The 9,952-nt window shown below is 37.4% G+C and overlaps 1 pseudogene; it reads right to left on the reverse strand.

The window, feature by feature from the left end:
* Window positions 1–3,763: 3,763 nt before the first annotated feature.
* On the reverse strand, window positions 3,764–4,213 carry LOC115894837 (annotated as a pseudogene).
* Between the last annotated feature and the right edge of the window lie 5,739 nt (window positions 4,214–9,952).

Here is a 9,952-nt window from a genome sequence, read left to right on the forward strand (position 1 = left end):
TGGAAATGAAGCGAAGGTTGGTGGCAGTGACAGCAATGATGGTAGCAGGAAACAGTAATGAAGTCTGAAATAACTGTGGCTAATTTTAGATTACTCCGTCTTCTCCAGGAGCCTGACTCTTAGTAAAGGATATGCTGGAACTACAAAAAAATGCCCCCAAGTTTCTTGGAGCCTCATGCTTATATTTGAGTGTTGGTTTGACCACATTCTAGTTCTAGAAACTTTAACCTAGGAATTATCCTCCCTGATCTTCAGTTCTTTAATTCTATTCGGGACTGTGAAGTTAGCTGAGCTGATTGAAAAGTATACAGAAGAGTGGATAATAGAGGATGTGCTGAGTATTTCCAGATCCAGTCTCTACTGTTTTTTACCTAACCCATATGAATACTGAATCAAAAGGCTTCCTTGCCTCTGATTTCTAGTTGCTTTTGGCTAGGAGGAGTCACAGGATGGTTGAGAGGAGAATGATATCAGAATAGTTATCTCTCTACACATTTCATACGGACTATGTCTTTTTAATAAAGTCCATAATTCCTATCAAAGGTGCCCTCAGTGTAGCTCTCTCTAAATTCCTACAATCGTTTTATTCCTGCATCCCTAAGGTAGTTATGTTTTACCTCTCTCCCTAGCTCCAGGTACTGAAGTATCTTTTGCCATAGATTCTAACCCTGTGTACATCTTTGTAATAGTCCCTTTGTGAAATGCACTCCAAATTCTCCCATTTATTTTTGCCTCCTGCTTCTTGCCGTCTTCTTGACCTCACCATATGGCTCTGATATTTCAGTCGGGATTTATATTTGCTTCACTCTCTTACTAACCATGTGAACTTTGGCAAATTAATTAACCTTTCTTGTCTCGATTCCCTATCCATTATTTTGAGCTAAGGATCATTGTGAGGATTATATGGAGCATAATAAGAATTTTGTACATGATAATTATTGAGAGGTGTGAACCATTTTGACAGATCTCAACTACTCTGCACCTGGAAGATTAATGACAATAACTTTATTAAAACCTAGATTAGTGCCCCACTTGCTATTATGGGGGAATTGGGAAAGAACTATTTTGCAAAAGAAAATAATATCCAATTTTAAATTAGTTTAAAATTGACACAAATATTTTCGATAGCCAGTCTCCAAAGTGACCTCCAGAGATTCTCATCCCCTGGTCTTCATGTCTTCCTGAGGTTCCCTCCCATGTTGAATAGGGTTTGTCTGCGAAATCGGTAGGATATTACAGATGATTTGTGAATTCTAAGTCTGGTCATAAAAGACATGATGGCTTCTACCTTGCTTTTCTTTGGATCACTCTTCCAGGGGGATGTTAGATGCCATGTCATGAGGATACACAGGCAGTCTTATGAAGAAGTTCAAGTGGCAAAGAAATAAGTCCTCTTGTCAATAGCCAGTACCAGCCTTCCAGCATATGAATGAGCTACTCCAGGCTTTGGCTCCAGCCAAGCCTTCAGATGACTGCAGATGCAGTGACACTTTTTTTTTTTTCTTTTTTTTTTGAGATGGAGTCTTGCTCTGTCACCCAGGCTGGAGTGCAGTGATGCAATCTTGGCTCACTGCAAGCTCCGCCTCCCGGGTTCCCACCATTCTCCTGCCTCAGCCTCCCGAGTAGCTGGGACTACAGGCGCCCGCCACCTCGCCCGGAGAATTTTTTGTATTTTTAGTGGAGACAGGGTTTCACCGTGTTAGCCAGGATGGTCTCGATCTCCTGACCTCGTGATCCACCCGCCTTGGCCTCCCAAAGTGCTGGGATTACAGGCGTGAGCCACCGCGCCCGGCTGCTGCAGCGCCATCTTGACTGCACCATCTTGAGAGACCCTAAACCAGAATCGTCCATCCAAATCAGTCAATTCCTGATCTGCCAGACCATGGGAGATAATAAATATGTATTGATACTTTAAGCCACTATATGTCTGTGAATTTATTATACAACAATAAATAATTACGTTCTCTGTATTCCAACGTATCTGTTGAATACTCAGGAATCTGTGATTGTAAAAGGCAAAGCCATGACCTTTGACAATAATTAATTTTAAATTCCTGAATCTAATGGGAATTAAGCCACAATGATCTATTATCCTAATGAGGAAAATCAGCATGGCTTTTCTTTCTCACTCTTGAGTAATAAACTATGTCATGCTGGTCTGGGTTTATTGAGTCTGCCTGTCGTCATAAAACAACTTCCACTATTACCCCAGAGATCTCCTTTTGTAATGTAGTAATTCTTGACCATAGCAAAGCTACTTGATGAGTTTAGTATTGTTTTACATTTCCTCATATTCTCTACTGTTTCAGTACTACATTTATTTTATTGTGCCATGTAATTATTTTCATTAATGTTTTTAAACTTTCAGTGACGTGTGCTTCTAATCCTGTCATGCTCTTACACACAGCTTAGACAAAGCCTATTTATTTGGCCTCTATAATTTATCCTTTAATCTTCATTTATAAATCAGTTGGTTCATCTTCTTTCCTGGTTATTCCAGTTCTTTGAACTCATTCCAGCTCTATCAGAAGAAAAGGAGTTCCCTACTGAGAAATGTAGTTTGACCAAAACTTTATCTCAGCAATGCCCTGAATCTCATTTGTAATAGCTTTCACTTATTTTGCAAGGCAAAGCAACTCCTAAGAATAAGAAATATTTGTACATTTTTTAAAAAATTATTGCCTCTTGTCAAAATGTGCTTCAGTAAAACATGCTTGGGCTACCGAAGGTTCAATTTGTTGAAAGGGTTGCTCCCACCTAGAACTGAAAGTTCCTATTTTTGTGCCAGTGAGAAATCAAAAGTAAAAGGTAAACAAAAATAACCAGTTCCCTATGACTACACGTTTTAATTTTATGGTATCTGTTCTATGGAAGATTTCCTCCAAACATTTACTTCAAAGCTATTTTCCACACACACACACAAAATTTCTTCTAGTGTTTTTGTCAAAGATTCTAAGCACGTGGCTTACCAGTATATATTACCTTTGCATTGCTCCACAAACACATATTTTGTTCAGGTAGTTTATATCATTTTGTTTTATTCAAAATATTATGACTTCATAGCTAGGCGATTTGGAATTCGGGAGCCCTGAGCTTTCATATCTTCATTCTGTTTTTGTTTTGTCTTTTGAGGGTTTTGGAGGTAAATTGTTATTCTATATTGGAAAACAAATATGCAACTTGGAATGGATTTGAGGTAAATTCTGCCATAAGCAGATTTTCTCTAAATGCCTAAACAAAGTTTAAAAAGCAAGTAACAATAAAGCAAAATGTTTCTGTCTGGTATAGGACCAGCAGTATAAAAAAAAATAGTGTATGAGTACCTGGATAATACACTCCTTTTGCAATAGTGCGACTTTTAGGTACATATTGTTGAATGTCAATTGTGTATGCAGGGTTGTACAACTCCACACTGTAACAACAACATGCTGCAGTTTCTAAAGAAAACTAAAAAAATAAAAATAAAAAAGGCATAACCCAGATGTTCCCCCTTTGACCGACTCCATCTAAGTTTAGTTGTGTAGAAGGGCTTAGATATATCTAGAGTAAGCCACATGCAATGTGTTACTTGATCAATTTTCTAAAATAAGTTTTCAGAACAATGACTGTAAGGTAAGAGGAAAAAACATGAAGGAATGGAGTCCTAGTTACTATGCATGCATTTTTTTTGACAGTAGGAATACACCTTTTAGAGATAATTTATAAACAAAGAAAAATGCAAATAATTTTGTACAAGAAATGTAACATATTCTGTGCAAGGTCTTCACTTTGCTGTCATCATTTATACAAGCTCTTCATCATTTACTTGACCATCACCATCAATACCTGCTTCCCTGATCATTTCATCAAACTTGTCATCTGTTAACTTCTCTCCAGGGTTTGTCATCACATGGCGGAGTTCTGCTGTACTGATATAGCCATTGCTCTCCTTATCAAACACATGGAATGCTTCTCTAAGTTCTTCTTCACTTTGTATGTTTTTCATTTTTCTTGCCATCATTGTCAGAAACTCAGGAGAGTCTGTTTTTCCATTACCATCAGCATCTACTTCATTAATCAAGTTCAGTAACCCTGCTTTTGTGGGATTCTACCCAAGAGACCTCATTATCATTTCCAATTCCTTTGTTGTTATAGTTCCATCATCGTCTCCGTCAAATAGTGAAAAAGCTTCTTTGAATTCTGGAATCTGCTCTTCAGTCAGTTGGTCTGCCATGCTGCTAGTGCTACCGATTTCCAAGATGTGACCACAAAACCACTTCCATATCTTCATTCTCACCGGTGAAATCTCTACCCTGGGGCATGTCATTTGCCTTCTGTTCTCTTCAACGTGTTCATAACTAAAATGGAAATATACCCACTCTTCCTTTCTCAAGGAAATGCTGTTGGGAAAATGTAAGACATCTTATCTACAAATAAATATACATTATAAAGATATACTATAAATATAGTATGCTATAAAGTATGTTTATAACATATATAAATATACTTTAAATATAATGACAGTTTTTAATAGTCTAAAATAAGTCAATGATATTGAAATAAAATCCAGTTATACACAAAGGTCACTTACATTACAACAGAGATAGTTGAGATTAGAATATTAGGAGAAAATAAAGATTAACACACATGTTCAGGTAGATTAACCTTCATGTTGTCATGGTAGATATTTATTAGGCTGTAATACTAGGCTGAAGTATCTCAAATTCATATCCTTTTACAAAATCAAGAGCATAATTTTATATAACGAGATGAACACAAGGGGTTAAAATAACATGGCTTTGTCATGGTGGGCATTCCATTTCAAAGTTACAGATCTGCATCCATCCTCAGAACATGGTTCCTTAGCTCAGAGAAGTCTCCCTGTCCCCATCCAGTGGGGACACTTTGGCATGCTAAGCTGAGTCAGTGCTTTCAGGGTGACCCGTGAGACACACAGACAGCAAATGAAATAACTGCCATTCCGAACTCACAAGCCTTCTAGAAAACATGTTGTATTCGCTGAGTTCAATGTCTCCTATTTAAAGATAGTACAGGCAAAATATATTTTTTGGTCTCATAATCACTTGAGATAACATGTGTAAATCTCTACACATCATGCCTAGAACAGAATAAGTCCCAATACATAATGACAGTAAGAATCACTGATTTTCTCATGTAAAGATCATCCTTTCTATAAAATATTGAAAAGCAAAAAGCTAATAGGAAATATCATTTCTTATGGACAACTATGCAGCCATTAACATAGGAAATATTTTTAATAGGATCAATATGTACCTCCCACTAGTATAATTCTTGTAATCGTCCTTTAAAATCACTTATATCAACCACAGCTTGTCACTTTTTCTCTTGTTTAGCCCACTGCTAAGAGAGAATAGAACATTAATATTTTTATACTTTGTATATTATTTTTAACTCATAATTTCAAGCTTGCTTCTTAAAGGGTTAGAAACAAGTTAGAAAGATAGGGGAATAAAACAAAGCAAAAGGAAGAAAAAAAAACCAAAAATGTCCAAGATATAGATAGGTCTGTACTTAATGGGCGAAGATAAAATGAAACCAGATGGAGATTTTATACGTCTATTTTTGTTTCACTTCATGAGGCAGATAACTTAAAACATGTTTTTCAACATTGGTCTCCTAATCTTCTCTGTCACCTTCCACCAAAATGTTAGGTTGGCAAAGGTTCTATGTGTACCTCCTCCTTTATCACCCTTTGCTTTAGAGAAACATATGCTTTTATGACCAAGCTCTGAAATGATCACTGAAAGAAGCTGGGTAAATATTTTCAAGATAAGCCTGGAGATCTTACTGTCTCTAAATCATCAACAGACAAAAGGGAAAGAGAAAGAGAGTTTCCTATTCAAACATGTTGCTCAAGAGCTAATGGGAGTATTATTATGATTGATAGGCCAGAATCTTTGTCTTTAGGGAAAGTAGCAGGAACACTTAATGGGGTAGGAACTGACCAATATTTACACTGGAGATGAAGCCACATTTTATTTCATCTGGGGTCAAATATTACTGAATGTGAAATACATTCCTCAGATGAATGTTGCCCTCTCTTCACCCCAGTCAGGGTGTCTGAGATTCCCATGAACTCTTGTAATCAATCTCCGTTTGTGATACTCCCAAGATTCAAAGTGTAGCAACTAAGGAGGATTACACGACTGCTTCATTCTAAGTTGGGTGGATACCAAACTATAGGTAAGTAAAGCTTATTACTCAAACTCTAAAAGCAGTGAATGTTCTAAGTGGTGTCCCAACCGCATGAGTGCACAATGCCTATTAAAGCAAAATGGTCTCTACATAAATCAAAATATTGGGCTGAATATTTCAGACTTATGATAGCAGTATGATTCTGCCAGTAATGGTTGTGACTGAACAAAAAAATAAGGTGTTGTTTATACAACTATTTTAGCTATTAAGTAGGAGATGATTTTCTTATTTTACTTTCATATTCTGATATTTAAAACAGAAGTTTCAGATCGATAACACTGTCAGCACCTTCTTTTCTTATCTGGTTTGTGATGCCTTTAGTATATTAAAGTGAGAAGAACCAGGCCATCCTTGAAATTACACAGAAAGAGCTTTCTATTCAGGGCTTGCGTTGGAAGATCCCTCAAGGCTAAATTCTTACTTTCAGTTTGAGAATCAGTCACTGTAAGTAAAGGAATGGAAGCTTCCTCAGGTTAATGATGCTATCATATTTATACCAGGTTGAAGATCAGCACCAAAGTGTTGTCGATTCTCCTTTCACTCTCAGCTTCCTTGCTTCCCATTTTTAAAACAACTACTCCAATCAGGGTTTTGTCTTTGCCATTCCACCCATACTGCTCTTATCTGTGTCATCCATGACTTCTGTACTGAATGCCGTGGCCAATTATTTTATTTGATACAGTTGATCACTTCCTTTCCATGGATTTCTAGGGCATTATATTCACATAGTTTTATCTTTCTGGGATTTTTCAGTGGGGTTTGCTTATTCCTCTTCATCTTCCCAACCTCTAAATATAGGCAAGCTCAAGGGATCAGATTTGGGGCTTCTTTTCTGTCTACACTCACTCACTTAGAAAAGCTGATGACACATAAATGTATAACCCAGCGAAGACTTCCCCGTGGAGATCTCAACTAGTACTTCCAGCTACCTATCTGAAGTCTTCACTGAGATGCATAATGGGAGTCTCAAATTAAAAATGTCTAGAATTGCTCAAGATGGATTAAGACTTAAATGTAAAACCCAAAACCATAAAAACCCTAGAAGAAAACCTAAGCAGCACCATTCAGGGCATAGGCATGGGCAAAGACCTGATGATGGAAACACCAAAAGCAATTGCAACAAAAGCCAAAATTGACAAGTAGAATCTAATTAAACTAAAGAGCTTCTCCACAGCAAAAGAAACTAGCATCAGAGTGAATAGGCAATCTACAGAATGGGAGAAAAATTTTGCAATCTATCCACCTGACAAAGGTCTAATATCCAGAATCCACAAGGAACTTAAACAAATTTACAAGAAAAAAAAAACATCAAAAAGTGATTGAAGGATATTAACAGACACTTCTCAAAAGAAGACATTTATGCAGCCAACAAACATATGAAGAAAAAGCTCATGATCACTGGTCATTAGAGAAATGCAAATCAAAATCACAATGAGATACCATCTCACGCCAGTCAGAATGGCAATTATTAAAATATCAGGAGACAATAGATGCTGGCGAGGCTGTGGAGAAATAGGAACGCTCTTATACTGTTGGTGGGAATGCAAATTAGTTCAACCATTGTGGAAGACAGTGTGGTGATTCCTCAGGGATCTAGAACCAGAAATACAATTTGACCCAGCAATCCCATTACTGGGTATATACCCAAAGGAATATCAATCATTCTACTAGAAAAACACATGCACACAGTATGTTTATTGCAGCAATATTTACAAGAGCAATGACATGAAACCAACCCAAATGCCCATCAGTGATAGACTGGATAAAAAAATGTGGTACATATACACCATGGAATATTATGCAGCCATAAAAGAGAATGAGATCATGTCTTTTGCTGGGACATGGATGAAAAAAATGTGGTACATATACACCATGGAATACTATGCAGCCATAAAAGAGAATGAGATCATGTCTTTTGCTGGGACATGGATGAAGCTGGAAGCCATTATCTTCAGCACAGGAACAGAAAACCAAACCATGCATGTTCTCACTCATAAGTGGGAGTTGAACAGTGAAAACACATGGACACAGGGAGGGGAACAACACACACCGGGGCCTGTTGGGTGGTGGGGGCAAGGGGAGGGAGAGAATTAGGACAAATACTTAATGCATACAGGGCTTAAAATCCAGATGATGGGTTGATAGATGCAGCAAACCACCATGGCACAGGAATGCCTATGTAACAAACCTGTACATTCTGCACATGTATCCTAGAACTTAAAGTAAAATTTTTTAAAAAGAGAATATCTAGAAACTTCTGAACTTCTATTCAAAATCTTTCCTACTTCAGTTAATGACAAGTCCCCCCTTGCTTTCATCTAAATATCATGGACTCATTCTTGACTCCTCTCTTTCTCCTATATCTCATGTCTAATGGCAAATATTGTTGGCTCCAACTACAAAATGTTCCACTGACTCTGAGTGCTTTTGACCATCTCCATGGTCATCACTGTGGCCATTGACCACTATCTTTCTGGTTTCTGCAAGAGGTCACCGTTTCTGATCTCCCTGCTTCCTCTGTTTCTACTTTACAGACTTCTCCAAATGGCAGCCCAAAAACATCTTCAAAAAAATATGTTTGACTGTGTCATTTCATATTAAAACTTTAGTTTATGCTCCTGCTTTTCCATCCCATGAGACTTTATGATCTCATGGAACCTAGACATTCACATAGGTGATTCAACTGTAGTCTCAAAGTCCACTGACTTTTTAATATTCTAAGTTCCTCCCTTCTTCAAAACATTCACCTTCATCACAGCATCTTGTGATACTTCACTGGAATTAGCCTTATTAACTCTGATCATTTAAACTCCAATACTATTCTTCTTAATTAACAACATGCAACTTTCATTCATAAATTCATTCAACAAACATTTTTTTAAACATTAACTATCTTAACCCTTGGAGATACAACAATGCGCCTAAAAGGTAAGTCTCTGCTTTCATGGAGCAAATTTCCCAGTGGAGGGAGACACGGCTATCTAAAATAATATCTTTGCAAAACTGTATAATTACAAACTGAGATAAGTTAGAGGAGAGTAAAATATAGGGTGCTATGAAAACTTGCAGCAGCATAACGAAACATAGTCTGGAGTGTAAGGGAACAATTCCAGATTAAGGCATGTATTAGTTAGGGTTCTCTAGAGGGACAGAACTAATGGAATATACACACACACACACACATATATACATACACGGGGGAGTTTATTAAGTATTAACTCATATGATCAAAAGATCCCACAAGAGGCCGTCTGCAGGCTGAGGAGCAAGGAGAGCCAGTCCAAGTTCCAAAACTGAAGAACTTGGAGTCTGATGTTCGAGGGTAGAAAAGATCCAGCACGGGAGAAAGATGTAGGCTGGGAGGCTAGGTTAGTCTCTCTTTTCACATTTTTCTGCCTGCTTATATTCTAGTCATGCTGGCAGCTGATTAGATTGTGCCTACCCAGGTTAACAGTGGGTTTGACTTTCCCAGTCCACTGACTCAAATGTTAATCTCTTTTGGCAACACCCTCAAGAAACACCCAGGATCAGTTCTTTGTATCTTTCAATTCAATCAAATTGACAATCAGTATTGACTATCACAAGTTATTATTGAATTGAATACAGGATGAGTAAGAGTTAACCAGATAAAAATTATTTTCAGGGAAGAGGGTATCCTCACTCAGAGAACAATGTTGATGAAACCTCTCTTCTCTGGAAGATCATGGTCACCAAGAGTGAAAAGAGAATCTGGAAA

Source organism: Rhinopithecus roxellana, chromosome 19 (assembly GCF_007565055.1).
Source record: "Rhinopithecus roxellana isolate Shanxi Qingling chromosome 19, ASM756505v1, whole genome shotgun sequence".
Classification (NCBI taxonomy): Eukaryota; Metazoa; Chordata; class Mammalia; order Primates; family Cercopithecidae; genus Rhinopithecus; species Rhinopithecus roxellana.